Below are 19185 nucleotides of genomic sequence, written 5' to 3' on the forward strand. Positions count from 1 at the left end.
CACACAGCTCGGGAACTGTGATTCGACTCCACAAACTGTTAGTGGTGTTTGTTTTTGCATGGGCTCCCTAGACAAAAGATCCTGAGGCAAAGATTGCAAGCCAAGACTTTATGGAGAATTGTAATCCCATAACCATTTGAAGGAAAAAGAGAAGGCAAAAAAAAAAAAAAAAGAGGAAAAATAAATTCAAGGTGATGAGTTATAAGATGGTCACACCCTGACAAATAAACATACCTGGTCGCTTGGGCACCAGAATTTCCTCCAGACACAACTTACATCACCTCTATTGCATGTGGGACACATTCCGCCTGCAAGAGAAAGAGAAACTTCTCAGCCACTTTCCTCCTGTCTCTTGTCTCTTGCTGGTTGAAGTTTGTCCCTTAGGGAATTAACTCATCCTCATCTCTAGGTTGTATTACAGGCTCTTCATGGCAGCCTCTGGGGAAGCCAGGTCCCTGCCCCACAGCAGGCCTACCCATCCCTTTCTACAATAATGGGAGGAACCCCTACAGATAGAGACTGGTTGGACCTGAGTCTCGGAAGCTGTGCAGGAGCCCAGCCCTCCTTGGGGGAGGCCAAGAGAGCTGGCAGAGGCAGGGTACCAGGTGATGGCAATGGCAGCGGGGGCTCTCATTGACCAAGTGAAAGAACAAGGGGGTGGGGAGAGGAGAGACACAGGAGCTATGTCCTATACACTCTGGCTGTCTTCTCCTTATTCAACTCAGACTTCAACTTACCTCCTTTTTAGACAGCCTTCCCAGACCCTCCCCGAAATGCTTTTTGCTTCTACAGCTGACATACAACTTTGTTTTATTTTCCTCATAGCACTTCCCACTGTCTCAATTGTACTATTTACTTTGGTCTTTCTTCTCTTATTGGAATTGGAGGTATATCTTATCTGTGATCAGCAAAACTATATCAGACACACAGTAGGTATGCAACATGTGTTTACTGAGTGAATGAGTCGATGTTACCCAATACTTATCTGCCCATAAGGAACATTGGTGGGCCAATCAGAAAGGTGCTGGGATTATACATTTACTAGCTGATAAAGGAAGAGGGAATAAACCCAAGATGCACAGGCTTGTATCATTGCCATACAAAATATGAAGCAACCGTGAGAGCCCAGAATTAGAATGGAGAAAAATCTTTTAGGTTCTACTGACAGGATTTGTAGGGATTCCTAGCACAGGCTGTCTTGAAGGTAGAGTTAAGTAAAAAAGAGAGCTATTACATCTCCAGGATGGAAGGGGTCTTGCGAGCATCCAATCCAGCCTTTCATCCACACACAGTGCGCCCACCTCACGTCACACGACGTGAACAATGGAACAACTGAAGCTATGGGGAGTCACTGCTTTTTGAGGCAACCTGGTCATTTTCCACAGGCACTGTCATAAAGTTCTTCCCATTTTTCATCAATATTCCTTACTCTCACTGCTGGTGCCCCAAAGAAAGTAGTATGGTTTACGGTGTTCCTGTACTTGAGCAGCGGCTTTGTGGGCCCAAATGAAGAAATTAACCTTTATTTAAGTTTTCTGTCTTTCATCATATTACCCATCCTGAGCCTTTGAGATCTGAAGTCTGTCATTCACTGCATTCACATTCCCTCCTGGTCGTTATCAAAGCAGGTCTGATCTGCCATTAACTCGGTAGAGTCATGGAGAAATTTCCCGAAAAGGATAAAGTCAAGCTAAGAAAGCTTAGCAGACCCCATTAACCTCAATCCAAGCTGACAATCATTTGTTCTACAGGTGGTTACCAATTGTCTATATGGGATATATACTGTTTGAGGCACTAGAGATTCATCAGGGCAAAACTAAAGACCCTGATCTCTTAATGGTAAACATTCTAGAGTTTCATTAATCAATACCTTTTGTGAATAGTTATTAAAATTTGAATTAAAACACTGAGCTGGCCTTTCATTGAATCCACATTTCTTTATTCCAGTACCAAGTTTAGTTGAGGGACTAAAAGTTTAGCTGAGGGACTATGTCCCATACTCTATTTTTACTGCATTACCTCAACATATGCCCTGGCTGGTTTAGCTCAGTGGATTGAGCGTCGGCCTGCGAGCTAAGTGTTGCTGGTTCGATCTTCCAGTCAGGGTACATCAGAGAAGGAAAACTCTGACTCCAAAAAACCTCCGCTGCCTTGCGGCATACCTCTTCAGGGGAAAGGCTAAGGGAGTAAACCCCGACAGAAAATCCGGAGTCGGAGTCCCTAAGGCGGTTTGACGTTGTAGTCAACACCGGCAACTCCTGCGGCGCACCTGAACCCAAGCTGTATCGACTCCGTCTTTCCCTTGGACCCTTCAGCTGCGAAGAGAGGGGGGGGTCTGCTGCATGGGCAACAGCAGACCCTCCATATTACCCTGCCCAGGCTCTGTAGCTTCAGCGTCATCGCAAGATGTCGATTCAACACGGGAGGAGACAGATACCGTGTCACTCCCGAGTCAGACTGCACAGCCATTCTCGGCGGTGCAGATAGACTCTTAAGAAGCTACACCATCGTCTCTCGAGACGGACGGCTGCCGACGACGACGACCTCAACATATCAGACAACACATCCCCATCGGAGAAAATGAAGTCATTCTAATTTCCAGGGACCATACCCATATCTTTTACTTTTTCAACATAGGATAAACACTTATTGAGCCTCTTCTATTAAAGCACTATGCTAATGCTAAAGCGTCAAAGACAGGTACAATTCAGTACATGACCTAAAAGAGTTTACCATTTAATTGTAATAAATGAAAGCCATTTTCTTTCTTTTTCAACGAAAGCCGTGTGGTGGACACCTTGGCCTTTTTCCTCAGAAGCCATTCTTGTCTCTTTCTCCCTGATCTTCCTAGACCACAGAGATATCAAGGGCGACATACACGCTTTCCCAAACTGCCCATCGTGAAGTGTGACTATGTGACCTGGTTCTGACTAATGAGTTCAAAGCCAAAATAACCAGATGGGGCTCTGGGAAAGTGTTTCCTTAGTCTAGAAAAGTAATATGCCCCGTTAGTCCTTTGTCCTTCTTCCTTCTTCAATTCAATGCCTAGAGGTATAATAGCCATCTTGCAACCATGAAGACAAAAGCCATTCACTAAGGATGGAAGAGTCAGAGGTAATGAGCCTCGGTCCCCAATGGCATCCTTGAGCAGTTGCCAGCCCAGGACAGCTTGCCTACTACCAGACTTTTTATTACAAGGGAAATTATACTCTGTATTTAAATCACTGTCGATTTAGATTAATTTTTTATTTGCTTGCATTCAAATGCATTCTTAAATTTTAGTTGGCACAAGTGAATTTTAAAAATATTTAATATATTAACTGACATATTCATAATGACTTAAACCAAATGGGGTATTCAGGCTATATCCCCCTCCCCAAATTGTAATTTTATAAATAACTATGAAATCAACAATATTACTGTTTAACCAAATTCTCCTATTTCTGGAAATGTACCTTATGCAAAAAACGCAAGAGGATTCTAAGTGCAGGAAAATATTCATCATAGAATCATTTATAATGATGAGGAAGTGATCTAATGCATCAAAAATGGAAAAATAAGTAATTTTTTCAAAGTCCATTAGAGAAATATTATGCAAATGCCCAAAATAATAGTTATGGATCCGTGTAAATGTTATACAAATTGCTGATGACGTGCTAAATGAAAACAATAGGATATAAAGATGAGTGACATTGTCACCGCAACTGTATAAAATATGGGTATCTAAGACAAAGAGGGGAGCACACTTGGCCTCGCCCTCCGTGGCACATCCTCAGCTCTGCTTCTTTAAAAGCCAAGATGAGCCACACTCACGCTGAGAAGTCTGTGCTGGGCAGCATGGAGCCGTTCCACAAATACGGCAGACTGACGACATGATTGACAAGTCAGGCCCGCTGATGATGCTGAGGGAGAATACCCCCAACTTCCTCAAGGTCTGTGACCGAAAGGGCAAGGATTACTTGTCCCGTATCTTTGAGGAAAAGGACAAGAATGAAGATAAGAAGATTCAGTTTTCCAAATTTCCGATCTTGGTGAGGACATAGCCATGGACTACCACCATCAGAGCCACAGAGGAGTGCCTTGTTCTGGGGAAACCAGTGAGGCCAGCCCAGCCCGAGGCCTCCAGAGATCCCAAGAAACAATCAAGTGTCTCCACCATGCCCCCCCAAAAAATATACAGAGAAGGAATTCACAAAGAGGAAAATAATTAGTTTTGAAATGACTTGAATTTTTTCAAAATTATGTATACTGATATTATCATTATAAGACATTTTAGGTCATAAATATTATTTTATTAAACACCATGCTTGTTTCAAAAATATTTTTTGTACTTCTACCAGAGACAGAGGTATCACACACTTATGGTTTGGAATCCCTGGAAGTATAAACAGAACCATCTAATTTAAATAAATGACATAAAACATTTTAATTCAGTAAAGGGGTAAATAGTTGTAATAAGAAAAGCTCATTAAGATTAGAATGATTCCTCTCAAGAATGAACATGAAATGTGGAGTCAAATGAGTTAAAGAAATTAACGTCATTTTTCTTGTATGTCATGGACAATGAAATTATTTTAATAATTATGATTGTCTTTTGCACAAATAAAAATGGCAATAATAAAATGTCAGAGCTGGAGGAATTTAGAGATTATCTGTTCCCACCCTTTATTTCACAAATGAAGAAACTGACACCTAGAGATGCTAAGTAACTTCCCAAAGTTCACATAGGTAGTTAGTGGAAAACAAAGAGTAGAGTTCAGGTCTTCTTTAATGTTACTTATCCCCCAAGGTAAATAGCTACTCATTATATAAGCATTTATTAAGTAGGTACTGTACTACTATGTGCTGGATACTGTGGTTAGGCATTGTATTCAAGGATAAGTTGGAACATACACTACTCTTCAAGGATCAGAGCCTTATCTTGTAAACAGAATGATAATTATAATGCATATTGACATAGCACTTATGTTCAACCAGGTTACAAATGCCTTGGAACATGACCTTAGAGGACGTAACAATTGATATCTGGTGAGTCCAGGGAAGAAGTGACTTTCACCATCTAGAAACAGCACATTGCAAAAGCACAGAAAAAATTAAAGCACCAGGGGTGTTGTATACTGCCAAATATTTTGATATGGCACAGACCTGGAATGGAGGGGCAAGAGAAAAATGGAGAGAGATGAGGCTAGGGGGGCAAATTACAGATACTTTGGAGAAACCCTTCTATTCTATTCTGAGGATTTTGAACTTTATGAAACAGGCAAATGAGAAACACAGTTTATTTCTCAATAGAGGAAAAAAATACAATTCAATTAGATACCAGATTTAGGAAGCTATCAATGTATAGAGGACAAAGCGGGACAAGAAGAGGCAGGAAGACAAATTATGAGTCTGTTTAAGAAGTATGAAGGGCTTGAACTAAAGCAGTGGACATGGCTAAGAAGGGGAATAAATATTTGAGAGCTATTTCTGAGATAGAAACAAAAATAAGTAACAAATAATCACAGACAGTGAGAGAAATAGTAGAATCAGAGTTGAAATCAACAAGTAGCCCCAGAAATGTTAAGTAGGTTCTAACAGCACAAATAATGTAATTTAACATGGTCTTATTATTATGTCATACAGAGCTGCTCAAAACTTCCGTATCCAACATATTGGTCTCTGCTAACCAAACACAAGTTATGCAAGAGAGAGGTCAAGTCAAATACTTGCTATATTTTACCATGACTGGTCTTGAGTAGAAAATCTCAACAAACCTATATCTAGTAACAGGATTGCACTGGTAATCAAAATACTTCACCAAAGAAAAGCTCAGAATCAGATGGCTTCACTGGTAAATTTTACCAAACACTTGAAGAAGAATTAATACCAATCTTTCTCAAAGTTTTCAAAAAACTGAGGAGAAAGGAACACTTCCAAACTTATTCTACGAGGCCAGCATTACCCTGAGCCCAAAGTCAAACAAAGATACTCTAAGAAGACTGTAAACCAATATACCTGATAAACATTGATGCAAAAATTCTCAACAAAATACTAGCAAACAGAATTCAACAACACTTCAAAAGAATTATATACTGTGACCAAGTGGAATTTATTCCTGGAATGCAAGAATGGTTGACTATACGAAAATCAATTAATGAAACATCACATTAACAGAATGAAGGGAAAAAAACACATGATTTTCTCTCAACTGATATTAAAAAGCCACTTTACAAAATTCAACACCTTTTCATAAATATAAAAACATTCAAGGACCTAGGGATAGAAGGAAACTATCTCAACTTGATAAAGACCATATTTAAAAATAACCCACAGCCAATATCATACTTAGTGGTAAAAGCCTGAAAGCTTTTCCTTTAAGATCAGGAACAAGACAAGAATGCCTGATTTTTGCCTCAAGTATTCCATGTAGTACTAGAAGTCCTAGCCAGAGCAATTAGGCAAGAAGAGGAATAAATGTGTCCAAAGTGAAAAGAAAGAAGTAAAATTATCTCTGTTGCAGACAAGATTATCTAATGTGCAGAAACTCCTGAAGATTCCACATACAAAAAAAATGTTAGAACAAATAAATTCAGTAAAGTTCCAGGATACAAAATAAACACGCAAAAATTGGTGTGTTTCTATACACTGCAATGAACAATTAGGAAAGAAAAGTAAGAAAACAATTCCATCTACAATAGCATTGAAAAGCATAAAATACCTAAGAATAAACTTAACCAGGAAGGCGAAAGATTTGTATACTGAAAACTACAAAATGTTGTTGAAAGAAATTTTAAAAGATTCAAATAAACAGAAATGCATGTGTTCATGAATTGAAAGAGTTAATATTGTTAAGATGTTAATACTACCTAAAGCAATCTACAAATTTCATGCAATCCCTATCAAAATCCCCGACATGTTTTTTCAGAAGTAGAAAAATATCTATCTTAAAATGTGTATGGAATGTCAAAGGACCCTGAATAGCCAACACAATCTTGCAAAAGAAAAAGTTGGAAGTCTCACATTTTCTGATTTCAAGACTCAATACAAAACTACAGTCACCAAAACAGCGTAGTACTGGCATAAAGGCAGACATATAGACAAACGGAATAGAAAAAAATAACTCAGAAATAAACCTTCACGTATATGATTAAATTATTTTCAACAAGGGTGCTAATATCATTCAATGGAGAAAAGATAGTCTCTTCAACAAATGGTACTGGACAGGTTGGCTATCCACATGCAAAAGAATGAATTTGGACCCTTATTTAGCTCAGGTTGCTGTAACAAAAATCATTGACTGGATTAAATAACAGACGTTTGTCTCTCAGAGTTCTGGAGGCTGGGATGTCTAAGATCAATGTATCAGCAATTTAGTTCTTGATGAGGGCCCACTTCCTGCTTTGCAGACAGCCTCTTTCTGCCAATATTCTCACATGGTGGAGAGAGGGAGTTCTAACGTCTCTTCTTCTTATAGGAGCACTAATCCCATCACAGGGACTCCACCCTCATGACCTCATCTAAACCTAATTGCTCCCAAAGTCCCTACCTCTGACATTGGTGGTTAGGCCTTTATAATACAGTATATGGATTTTGGGAGGATACAAACATTCCATCTATAACATCATACACCATATAAGAAATTTAATTCAAAATGGATTGAAGACCAAAATGCAAGATGAGGAAAAGCTTCATGAATTGGATTTGGAAAAGATTTCCTAGATATGACACAAAAGGTACAGGTAACAAAAATGAAAATTAGATAAATTAGACTAAATCAAAATTTAAAACTTCTACATATAAAAGGACATAATCAAAACAATGAAAAGACAACCTAGAGAGTAAGAGGAAATACTTGCAAATCATATATCTGATAAGGAGCTAATATACAGAATATGTAAAGAATTTCTACAACTCAACAACAAAACCACAAATAACTTCATTTAAAAATGGGCAAAGGACCTAAACAGGCATTCCTCCAAAGATGATACACAAATAGTCAACAAGCATATAAAACAATGCTCACCTTCACTAATCACTAGGGAAATGAAAATCAAAACCACAATGAGATATCATCTCACACACATTAGAATGGCTGTTATAAAAATTTAAAAAAAGAACAGACAATAGCAGGTGTTAATGAGAATGTAAAGAAATTGGACCTTGTTCACCATTGGTGAAAAAGTGAAATGGTGTAGCCACTATGGAAAATAGTGTGGCAGCTCCTAAAAAATTAAAAATAAAAGTATTGTATGACCCAGCAATTTCACTTCTGGGTACGTATTCGAAAGAACTAAAAGCAGATTCTCCAACAGATATTTGTACACTCATATTCACAGCAGCATTATTCACAATAGCCAGGAAGGAAACCAACCTGAGAGTCCACCCATCTATGAATGGATAGACCAAATGTGGTATACCTACAATGGACTACTACTCAGCCTTAAAAAGGAAGGGAATTCTTGCACAGACTGCAACATGGAAGAAACTTAAGGACATTATGCTGAGCAAAATAAGTCAGTCACAAAAAGACAAATACTATATGATTCCACTTAGATACCTAGAGCAGTCAGTTTTATAGGAAAAGAAAGCAGAATGGTGTTTGCCAGGGGGTGAAGGAGAGGCAAGGAGGAGTTGGTGTTTAACAAAAACAAACTTTTCATTTTGAAAGATGAAAACCTTCTGAAGACTGATATCCTTAACACTACTGAACTGTACTCTTGGAAATGGTTAAGATGGTAAATTTTGTTATACCTTTTTCCTGCAGTTAAAAAAAAGCTACTTGTGGAAAGCCTCTAAAACAAGAGGTAAACTATGTTTGAGGACAGCATCAAAGTGAATTTGTGCTGAGACTACAAATTATTGAATCCGTCTCTGACTGGATGTCTCAGACCATGAGCAAGGAAAATAAATTCTCCAAAGATGAGTCCAAATGAGTTGGAGCCAGGTAGGTGCAATTGCAAGGCGAGAGAAGAAATAATTTCTTGATGGAGCCATCAAAGCTAAGATGCCAATCCCTGCAACAGATTTCAGGATATTGGAGCGTTCTCTTCCCTCTTCATTAATCAAAGATAATGCAGAATTACAGGGTGAAATGACTTGCCAAAGAGGTTTCCATTTTCTGCCTCTCTGAAATGATGCTGATTGGAATGAGAAAAGTTCCCTGGGGACAAATGCTCATGCTCTCAGAACCAGAGCTTGCCTGCAGCAAAAACAGAGTGCTCAGAGTCCTGTTTTGTTGTTACTGTTGACAGTCCCTCCAGAGAGCCCAGCGCCATGAGCAACACTTACCCAGGCCAACCCACCGCTATGGAGCTGCAGCTGCACAGGAGAACTTCTGCATTCCCCCTTTTATTCTGGTCTTTAATTGACTTGCTGTAATTTGACCTTCCCAGGCCAACATTGCTTCGCTACCCACAGGGCTTAAAAGCAACCCCTATTACATTTATTCAAACGTCTATTCAACTGACAGTTTATATTAGTGTTTCTCAGTCTTCACTGATACAATGAACTCTCTTAAAGGAAGCAAGGATTCTTACAGACCATGGATTCATTAACATCCCTTCATTTATAATTTTGTTGTTCCAAAACAAGGCATAAAGTCCTTATATTAGTTACACAACAATAAAACCCAAGTAATTTTTAAATACTATAGAAAAATACACAACCCAAATATTCAAAATCATAATAGGAATGTAGGATGGATGATGTTTTTCTCAAACCGAATCATCACCTTTGGCGTGAACGTGGTCCTGCTTGCTCCAGAGCTGGTCCTTTGGAGATGGGGGTTTTGATAATATTCAGCTCTGTAGTCATACTTCTCCACTGCCATCACTGGGAATCCTTTGCTCACACAGCCCATCCTGATGCCACCTGGCCTTCCTTAACACAAAGGTGTCATATACATAATAATTCCATCTCTGTTCTTTGCTCATTAGCCCACAACCCCAAGAGAGTACTGCTTTACAATCAGTGTAAATGGGGCTCCCGAAATCACAGGTCATTAGTATTGAGAAGAGCATCTGAGTCATGTAGAATTGACGTATACTAATTTTTTTAGACTATTACATAAATAAAAACAAATATTTTTAACTTTGAAGAGGAGTAACAGAAGCTCTAGGTTCTCGGCAGGAGTTGAGGAATATGACAACTTACCTCCTAGAACATCCACTTAATATTTAATGTATTTCATTGTTTACTATTTGTCTCTGTCCAATTAGAGTTTCAGCAACTTGAGGGCAAAAAGTCCTGTAGTTCTGCAGCTTCTCCTACAGTGCCTAATAAAATTATGCCTATTGTCATAAATTATAAGTGACCGATTGTTTGCTTGATCCACAGTCCTGAACTGATTGACTAAGGTTTCTTGAGTGTTTACTGCTTTGGAGTCTGTATCAGTTGATTTATTTTTTTTCCAGTTTTATTGAGCTATAATTGACATGTAACACTGTATAAGTTTAAAGTTTACAGCATGTACAATTTACTGAGTTAAGATAATATCAGGCTCAGCGAGTGGGTTCAGCCCTTGTGTGGGCCATTTTCAGACATGAATTCTATTGGTTCCCCATCAGCAGGGCTCCATTACCACTTGCATTCAGACCATAACACCTGAGACCAACACTTCCTAACTTTCATTCAGGTGAACCCTGAGCTAGAAAATGGGAACTGCATATAAAACAGGACAAGTATGGAAACACCTATATCAAACCTTCCATAGTCTAAGCCCTGTCTCAGAAGGACTGTGTAGTGGAAAGCCAGAACCCGGCTTGCTCAGTCTTGAACACCATGTAGTTGTATGGCTTCAGGCAAGTGACTTACCATCTTTAATACTTAGTTACCTTATCTATAGAGTTGAAATAGAGATTCTCAAAGACGTTTTCTGGCTCCGAGAATCTCATAGATAGAAAGAAGGTGGAGGCAGAGTTGAGGTCGACAGCTACCTTATCGTGTGTTTTGTTGTCCTGAAGCAGTCTGTATGATGCCCTTACTCGATTGTTTTGTTTTTCTCAATTCTCCCTCTCTCTATCCTCCACCTCCTTCTCTCTTTCTTCCCCTCCCCCTTCAGATTGTGATTGCCATCAGGAAGAAAGGGGCAGCATCAAGAACACTTCCAAAGGGTAAAACCACAGAACATCTTAAAGATACCAATGTGTACCCTTTCTCTTAGAACAAACATGGATCTTTTTTATGTTTTCCTGTCTCAGAAAGTAATTCCATGAGCCTGTTTGCCAATCGGAACATTGAACTATTTCCAAAAGATCACTTCATCAAAGCTAATGGATAAATGTAGTCTGGTAGTCAAGAATTCATTGAGGTGTTTCCTGCTTCATTACTCAATAGACATTAAATAACAATAACAGAAAGGATGCTATTAACACCACTCTGGATGAATTCTTTGAGATGGAAGGAAGAAGGAAGGAAAAAGTGAAAACGCATTATGCACAAAGATGTAATTCATACAAAAAGAGATGTTTGTTCCCCATATGTTTAAAATTTGTTCTTTAAACAAATATTCTTAAGAGTTCTCATTACATTTTATTAACATTATCTTCAGTTCCTCCATAGAAAGCACATAATCTGATTATTCAGCCCGAACTTCCCTTGCAGATATCTGTCTCCTTATATGGCTAGTGATGGTTTTTCTTTGCCTACTGTGCCAGCCAGCCTGTGGTGTCCCTCAACCAGTACAGGCAGACTCTTGGGCCTCTCAAATAGAAGGATAAAGTGAAAGCTAAGAGGAGTGTCCTTTATCCCTCCAGGAGGCCTGTAGCAAAAAAGCTGGTGGTCAAGAGGGAGGACTCTAAGAGCCCCTCTGGTGCTGAATATTCTTGCTACAGTAAGCAGGAACAGGCAACTACCCTCTCGGCCAGCAAATACCTTCTGCTTCTGCTCCAAAAGAAGTCCATTGGCATAGCCAGTTAGTTGCCTAAACCACCTAAGGAGATTGCAGGCCTCCTTGGTAGCTTTCTGGCTGGGGGATCATCCTATGTGGTATCGTTATCTGAGCCATCCAACAGATTCCTAATTTTGGGGATTATCCTATATGAACTGTTCACCAAGTTCCAATCTTTGGCTATAGCTACTTTAATGGTTGGGTTGGCCATGCAAAAAAAAAAAAAAAGAAAGATTAAGGAGCCTGAAATCTGCACTCAACTCGTCGTATCCCCCAAACATTTTAGGGCGTTCATTTAACCTAAGGTTTGAGAAAATGCTGGGGATGTGTTACACCGATTTTGAGGAACTCTTTGAACCTCTAATCAGTGTACCCATTCTCTCGAATTCTCTTTTCCACCCATAATTTCACACACCTATTTTCATTTCCTGGTGCTTATCTTGTGCCACTTACCTATCTATTCAAGTAGTCATTTTTCCATGCAAAAACAAACAAATTCTTTCCCCCTATATATTCTTCTGTACCTGTATAGCCATTAAGCTGGGCAAGAATGTTTACATGTGTCAAAATGTGAGTATCAGTAGAAGTGTATAATAAATACTGATGGTTGAACTTTACCCCAAACCAAAGTACTGAATGGAGCCCAGGCATTTTGAGAACTTCCCAAGTATAGCCACCAATTTTGAGAACCATTGACCTGGAAGCTTTTTGGTTTCTCCTGGGTGTGACAATCTGGTCACTTGCCCAGTGAATGATGGTTCCTAATAAAGTAACGTAATCCTCCCAAAGCCTTCGCAGCATAAACAATGGATGTAATAGTAGTTTTCAGAAGGGAGAGATGTCTGTGAGTGGGTGGGGTCAGTAAGGACAGTTTTGTGGCATCCATGGTAATTCGTATAAAGTTCTAAATTACAGGTATTGTTCCACTTCGACTCAATGAGAAATCTCTATCGAGAAATCCTACATATACAAAAATTCTAACACTTATGTAGTGAACACCATGTGACAATAATTAACATATTACTTACACTAACTCACTCTACATTCACAGTAACCCATAAAGTAGGTACTCATTTTATTTGCATTTTATGCATTGAGGAAGTAAGCAGAGAGGTTAAGAGACTCGCTCAGGACAATAAAGGCGGAGCACTGCAGGGTCAGAATTTTGAATCCTGGCTGTCTCAGGCCCCATGATCTGTGCCCAATCTCTGGAGCAGAATTCCATGAGAGAACCGCTTAATTCATCTGCAGTTCTTTAAACCAAGCTAAATAGTTCTTCTCTTCCATGTCTATTTATGGGTTCTAACCTTGCCTTTTGAAGATAAATCTCTTTCACATAATGAAGGACTCATATATCAAGGATTATAGGTTGTTAGACTGGAAAAGGCCATGTAAATCAATTACTGCTGCCCCTGCATTTTATAGATGGTCAAACTGAGGGCAAAATGTTTTGAGATGTTTCCAAGGCCACATAGCTAATCAACGGCCCGGCCAGAACAAAAGTTAGACCTCTGGAAAGTTCTAATCCAGCACTCAATTTATGGTACCTCTCAAAGACAGCATTTCTTTTCTTCCAAGACAAGTAACTCAGTCTCCTACTTTTCAATATATTGGGCGGGGGAAAAGTATGTTTACAGTTGTTCCTACAGAAAAATAATACATTAATTAATAAATAATAATACAAGAATAAACTCTGTGTTTTGCATACTCACAGCTATAAACCTACTCTTCTCTACCTTGTAGTGAAGGACTCTCAGCATCTTCATTTTTTACCCTCATTTTGCTCTTTTCTGAGTACACTCCAGTTTTTCAACATTCCTCTTAAAGTGGAGAACTTCATCTTTATTTCTGGCAATATGGTAGATTAGCTGTCCAAAGAAATTTCCCTCAGTATAGACCACCTAAAATTCTTGATAAAATATAAAAAAAGCTTTTTCAATGAATCTCTGATTCACTCATTAAGCTGATTTAAAAAGGAAGTGAAATACTTTCAGAAATAATGAGAAATTTTTCCCTAGAGGCATCGGCTGATCCCTTGTTTACCAGAACTGAGTGTTTAATGGGTAGGCTGTGGTATTGGGGGTTAGGAGACAAAGCTCAGATAGGATGAGAAGTTGGATTGAAGACCCACACGTAGCCAGGATTCCTGAAGCATCGCATCCACAGTGGGAAATCCAAAGAAAACCAGCACCCCAGGGGAAGCTAGTACTGTTGACTACAGTGCAATGCTTAGTGAGCAGTAAAATAATACTATAAATAAGGATGCGGAGAAGGAGAAGGGGAAGGAGGAAGAAGAGGAGGAGAGCAGAAGGAGGAGGAGGAAAAGGAAGAGAAGAAAGTCTTCTGAGAAAGTACATTTCTAACTATATTTGTGCAGATTTTGGGTCAGAATTCATACTGATTATATGAAAACAAGTATATGAACATAATCAATTATATGAATTTGAAACTTAGTTTAAGAAGTGCCAGGTAGCTTGAGTTTTGGCACTTAGTGAAATAAAAGCAAGTTTTCTTTAAAGGAATACAGTTTAAATTTAGGCTTGGAAAAATTTCCACAGATAAAAGTTTCAAAGAAGATGAGTTCAAAATCAAATATTACAAAAGCCATAAAGAGGCAAAGCACTATGAGCAAGGGTCCACAGAAAAGAGAACTGCAGAATCATTCTGCAAAAAGTTGAGATCTGAGAAATATTAATATGGAATATAAAATAAATGTTTAATATATTTAAAAATGAAAATGTTGGAAGTTTGATATAAGAGCAAATGATGATCAAGTCAACTAAGCATTTTCCAAAAACAAAACAAATACAGCTTCAAAAAATAATAAAATTAGAAATGCAATGGCTATATTAAACCACATGTCGTAGACTCAAAGATGTGCCATCAAGATTCCCCTCAAGGAAGGGCTTATCCCACTGCAAGGAGTGTGGCCATCAGACAGCCTCCAGCTGTCAGCTCCTTCAGAATGAGCCTCTGCTGCCAAGGTCACCATGTCCAGTGACTGAGCAATGAGAGGATACAAAGACCCCACTTCATCCTGGGGCAGGACAACTCTGATGGAAATTGTCACTGCAGAGCTCCCTGTCGGATTAGCCATGACTTTGTTAGGTCTCTCTTATAGTTTGCCTTTTCCCTCTGCCCAGACCTGTTTCTCTGTCTTTCTTTTCATATACCGTGGAGTCCTAATAAATAGCTTATGCCCCAAATTCAATTCCAGTGTCTGCTTCCAGAGAAGCAGAAGACACAGCATGTTGTAAGGAGACCTATTAACTGGGAAAATAGATCTGAAGTGTTAGCCCGCTGAGAGACAAATGTGAGAGTGAAGAAATGTTGTAGAATAAGGTCTGAAATCAGAGTAGTCAGAGTTCCATACAGAGTTAATAGAAGGGAAGGGGAAGAGGCAGTATTAAGAAAGGTAATGGCAGAGGATTTTCAAACTGGATCAATACACCAGTCCTCGGGTTAAGAAAACACAATGAATCTCAGGTAAGGTCAATAAAGACATCATTGAGTTCATTATTAGACAAAGAAAAGATCATGAAGTGGCTGGAAAAAATTAAAAAGCCAGATTACCTTCAGATAATAAAGAACTAGAAAAACTGATTTTCTTAATAACAAAATTGGAACCCTAAAGACAGTGAAATTAAAATATTGAGCAAGAAAAAGTGTCAATCTAAAATTGTCAAAGGAAAAAAAAAAAAGAAAGGCAATTAGGTGATGTGACACTGGGGTTAGCTAACATGGTAATCATATTGCAATATATAAATGTATCAAATCAACATATTGTACATCTTAAACTTATACAATGTTATATGTTAATTATACCTCAATAAAAAGTAAAATAAAATTGTATACCCAGCAAAACTATTTTTTAAGAATTAGGAAGAAGAAGAGAAGTATAGGCAAATTAAAACTTAGAACAAGACTCTCACATAACCCTTTTCCTATATAACACTTAGTAGGTATCTAAAAATTCCTCTGTGGCCTCCTGATCTGCAATACATGCCTTCCCTGAAGGGTCACCGTTTTTCACACCTTATCATTTTTTGAAATATATGAGCCAGTGGCACTGAGAACGGCTTAACATTTTCCTGACTCAGAATAATGTGACCATAAATTTCTTTGGTTTTCAGCATTACAACAATGCTGTCCACCATGCTTGTTAAATCAATCCTCATGTCATGGATCCAGAAATGTAGCTGCTTTTTCATCTTTTCCACAGCTTCATCACACACTAGAGTGTTACTAGCACTTTCCAGAATAGCCTCAAGCACAGATTGGGATTTCCTTTTCTTTTTTCTGGATGGACTGAATTGTTGATGGATTAGCATTGCATTTACGGCCAACAGCACTATGACTCACACCCAGATGAAACTTATTTAACACATAGTATTTCCATTAGGCACATCACAGCTTTTTCACCCTTAGGAACACTACTAGACAGCCCTGGCTACCATGGCTCAGTGGACTGAATGCCAGCCTGTGAACCAAATGGTCACTGGTTCGATTCCCAGTCATGGCACATGCCTGGGTTGAGGGCCGGGTCCCCAGCTGGGGGCACACAAGAGGCAACCACACATTGATGTTTCTCTCCCACTCTTTCTCCCTCCCTTCCCCTGTCTCTAAAAATAAATAAAATCTTAAAAAAAACAAACTACTAGACAGCAAGATCACCAAGAAAAAGCACAAAAGTAGTAGAGAAACATGGAACTAATTAGCTTACAAAAGGCCACTTGTTTACCGCATGAGAGCAGAAACAAGAGAACAGAGTGTCATCTAATTCATCCTTAGCTAGCAACGTGTCCATCAGCCACATTTTTGGTTTTTTTTTTTTTTTTTTTTTGCAGCTTTGTGTGAGTTCATGAATTCTCGTGAAAGTGCTGGGAGTATTGATTTCGGGGTTACAGATAAATTTTAATGGGTAGGCAAATTCACAAATAAGGTATCTGCAAATAACGAGGATTGACTGAACAATCAAAATATTTCACAGAAACAGCATGAAAATGAGAGCTGCTTAGAATTTAGGTATTCTAAGGCCCTTTGGTTGTTCAGAAAGAGAGTAAATATCTTGACTAATTTTAAATGTTGGTTAAGTACGCATGAAAAGAATAAAAATAGTGTTTCCAAGGAATAAAACGAATGTGTTTAATTCAAACAATAACAACCACAAGATGTCATTTTATACCCATCGGGCTGGCAAAAATTAAAAGCAGTTAGCATCAAGCACAGACGTGAGTGCTGTGAAGCAGAACCCACATATGGTTAGTTGCTGGAGGTGTAAATGGATACCAACATTTTGATAAAAGTTTGACGATCCCTCAGGGTTAGCATGTGCATTTTGAGACGTGGTATCCAGAACTAAAGGGAATACTGCCTGTGTGAAGCAATGAACTCAGAGTAGAATTCACTTTTGCTTCCTATGACTTCAGGCAGGTTCGAAATTGGCAGTCACTTCATGACAGTCACCTCCAATGTGTCAACAGAAACCTGTAGATCTATCCTATCCACCAAGCCAGAGCTTCCTCAGTCTATTTTGGAAAGGTTAAGTTTGGGACCTAAAAATAGGTCTTCCACCTAAAAATAGGTCTTCCATACACCGAGGCGTGTGCCTCTTTGTGTTAGCACCCACTACGCTCCCAGTTCTGCTGCGTAGCTGCCACGATCAGGCGTCCCGGGGACGCAGAGGGAGTAAAGCTTACAATGGGCGTGTGACGTGCGTGCCATGCTGTTCTGATGGGAGGTCTCCTCTGTGCCCCGTCACCGCCTCCTCCCTTTTAACCCAGGACATGTTCAGCTTCTAATATATTTTTGAACCCAGCTTGAAAATTGGTTTTAAATTCATGTCAAGAGTTCTGGTTCTTAATTGCTAACGACCTCTATTCTTTCAGATACGGAGAACTAACTCTACCTTTGTTCATACAAAAGCTCCGGCACCTCTAGAACAACGAAAGCAGCATCAGAGCCGCAGGCTGGGCAGCATCGGGGGGAAATGGAGCTGGGGCAGGCAAGAGAGACTCACTCACTGGCCAGTCCTGGGCGCCAGCCTTTCCCAGCATCAGTTAGGTGGGCAAGAACCAGTGCTGAATCATCGAGACAGTTCTTGGAGATTCTGTAATAGTTTTCTTTTAATTTAATTGGAGTACAAGAGAATTTTGTGACCCTGGCTGCTGTGGCTCAGTGGATTGAGCATCGGCCTGCGAGCCAAGTGACGCTGGTTCGATTCCCAGTCAGGGCACATCACTAGGTTGCACGTCAGATCCCCAGGTGGGCACACAAGTGAGAGGCAACCACACAGTGATGTTTCTCTCCCTCTCTTTCTCCTTTCCCCTGTCTCTAAAAATAAAATAAACAAACAAATAAATAAATTATAAAAAAAAATTGAATTGGTGATCTTTGAAAAAATTTTTTAAAAAAAGAGAGAATTTTGTCATTGGTTTCAGAAGCACTGGTTCCCCCGTTCTTTTCCGTAGCCTGCTGTAATGCAGTCCCTAACTCTGACTGCCCCTCCATCACGCCTCCTAGCTCACCTCATATTCCCTGTCAAGTCCTGCCCCGGCGTAGGATCGCACGGAATTACACGTGCAGTATCGCAAGTACTATTTCAACCATTATTTTCTTCTCTGCATTAATTCACAATTTAAACCACCTGAAGCCATGGTAAAAAGCTGTACCAAGTACTGAAAACATGGGAATGATAACTAAGCCAAGAAAGAAAACATTTTGGGGATGGAGGGTACCTTTGCTCTCCTGGTGGGGTGTCTAAATAGGTAGATGGTTTTATACTTACATTTTTTTTCTTTTCTTTTCTTTTGGGGAAGATTTTTCTCCAAACCAGCCCAGGCACATGGAAGTTCTCAGGCACCCATCAGGAGACTGAGCTTGCCATCTGCTTTGCAGTAACACTGGGGAGGACATTAGTTACGAACCCTCTGGCAGCCCCGATTCCAAATACTTTTCACTGAAGACACATTAAACATTTTGAAACAGACTTCTTGGAGAAAGCACCACAGCCTCTCGGGCAGCTTTCATGGTATTCCTCCGTGGTTATTTTTGTTCCTCCGTCTGAAAACAACAGCACAGAGGGAGGAAGAAGACACGTGCGCTCCTCGTGGGGCCAGAACTCTTCTTTCTTTCCAATTGCCGAAAGATCTAGCGACAGCTGTGCCCATTAGAAGCCAACATCAACCTGTGTGCAACCTGCCCAGGCTCCTCAGATAATGAGGCATCAAGGGTAATTAGCCTCTGCCAATGGCAGCTTGGGTTATTTTGCAGGAAATGACTGAGATGAGCCATCTTCTTTCCTTTTCCCTCTCTGA

At 39.5% G+C, this 19185-nt stretch overlaps 1 pseudogene; it reads left to right on the top strand.

The window, feature by feature from the left end:
* Nucleotides 1–3798: 3798 nt before the first annotated feature.
* LOC150002188 (protein S100-A7 pseudogene) lies at nt 3799–11097 on the top strand (annotated as a pseudogene).
* Nucleotides 11098–19185: the final 8088 nt, after the last annotated feature.

This window comes from Furipterus horrens, unplaced genomic scaffold (genome assembly GCF_987537825.1).
Source record: "Furipterus horrens unplaced genomic scaffold, mFurHor1.1.pri manual_scaffold_9, whole genome shotgun sequence".
NCBI classification, from domain to species: Eukaryota; Metazoa; Chordata; class Mammalia; order Chiroptera; family Furipteridae; genus Furipterus; species Furipterus horrens.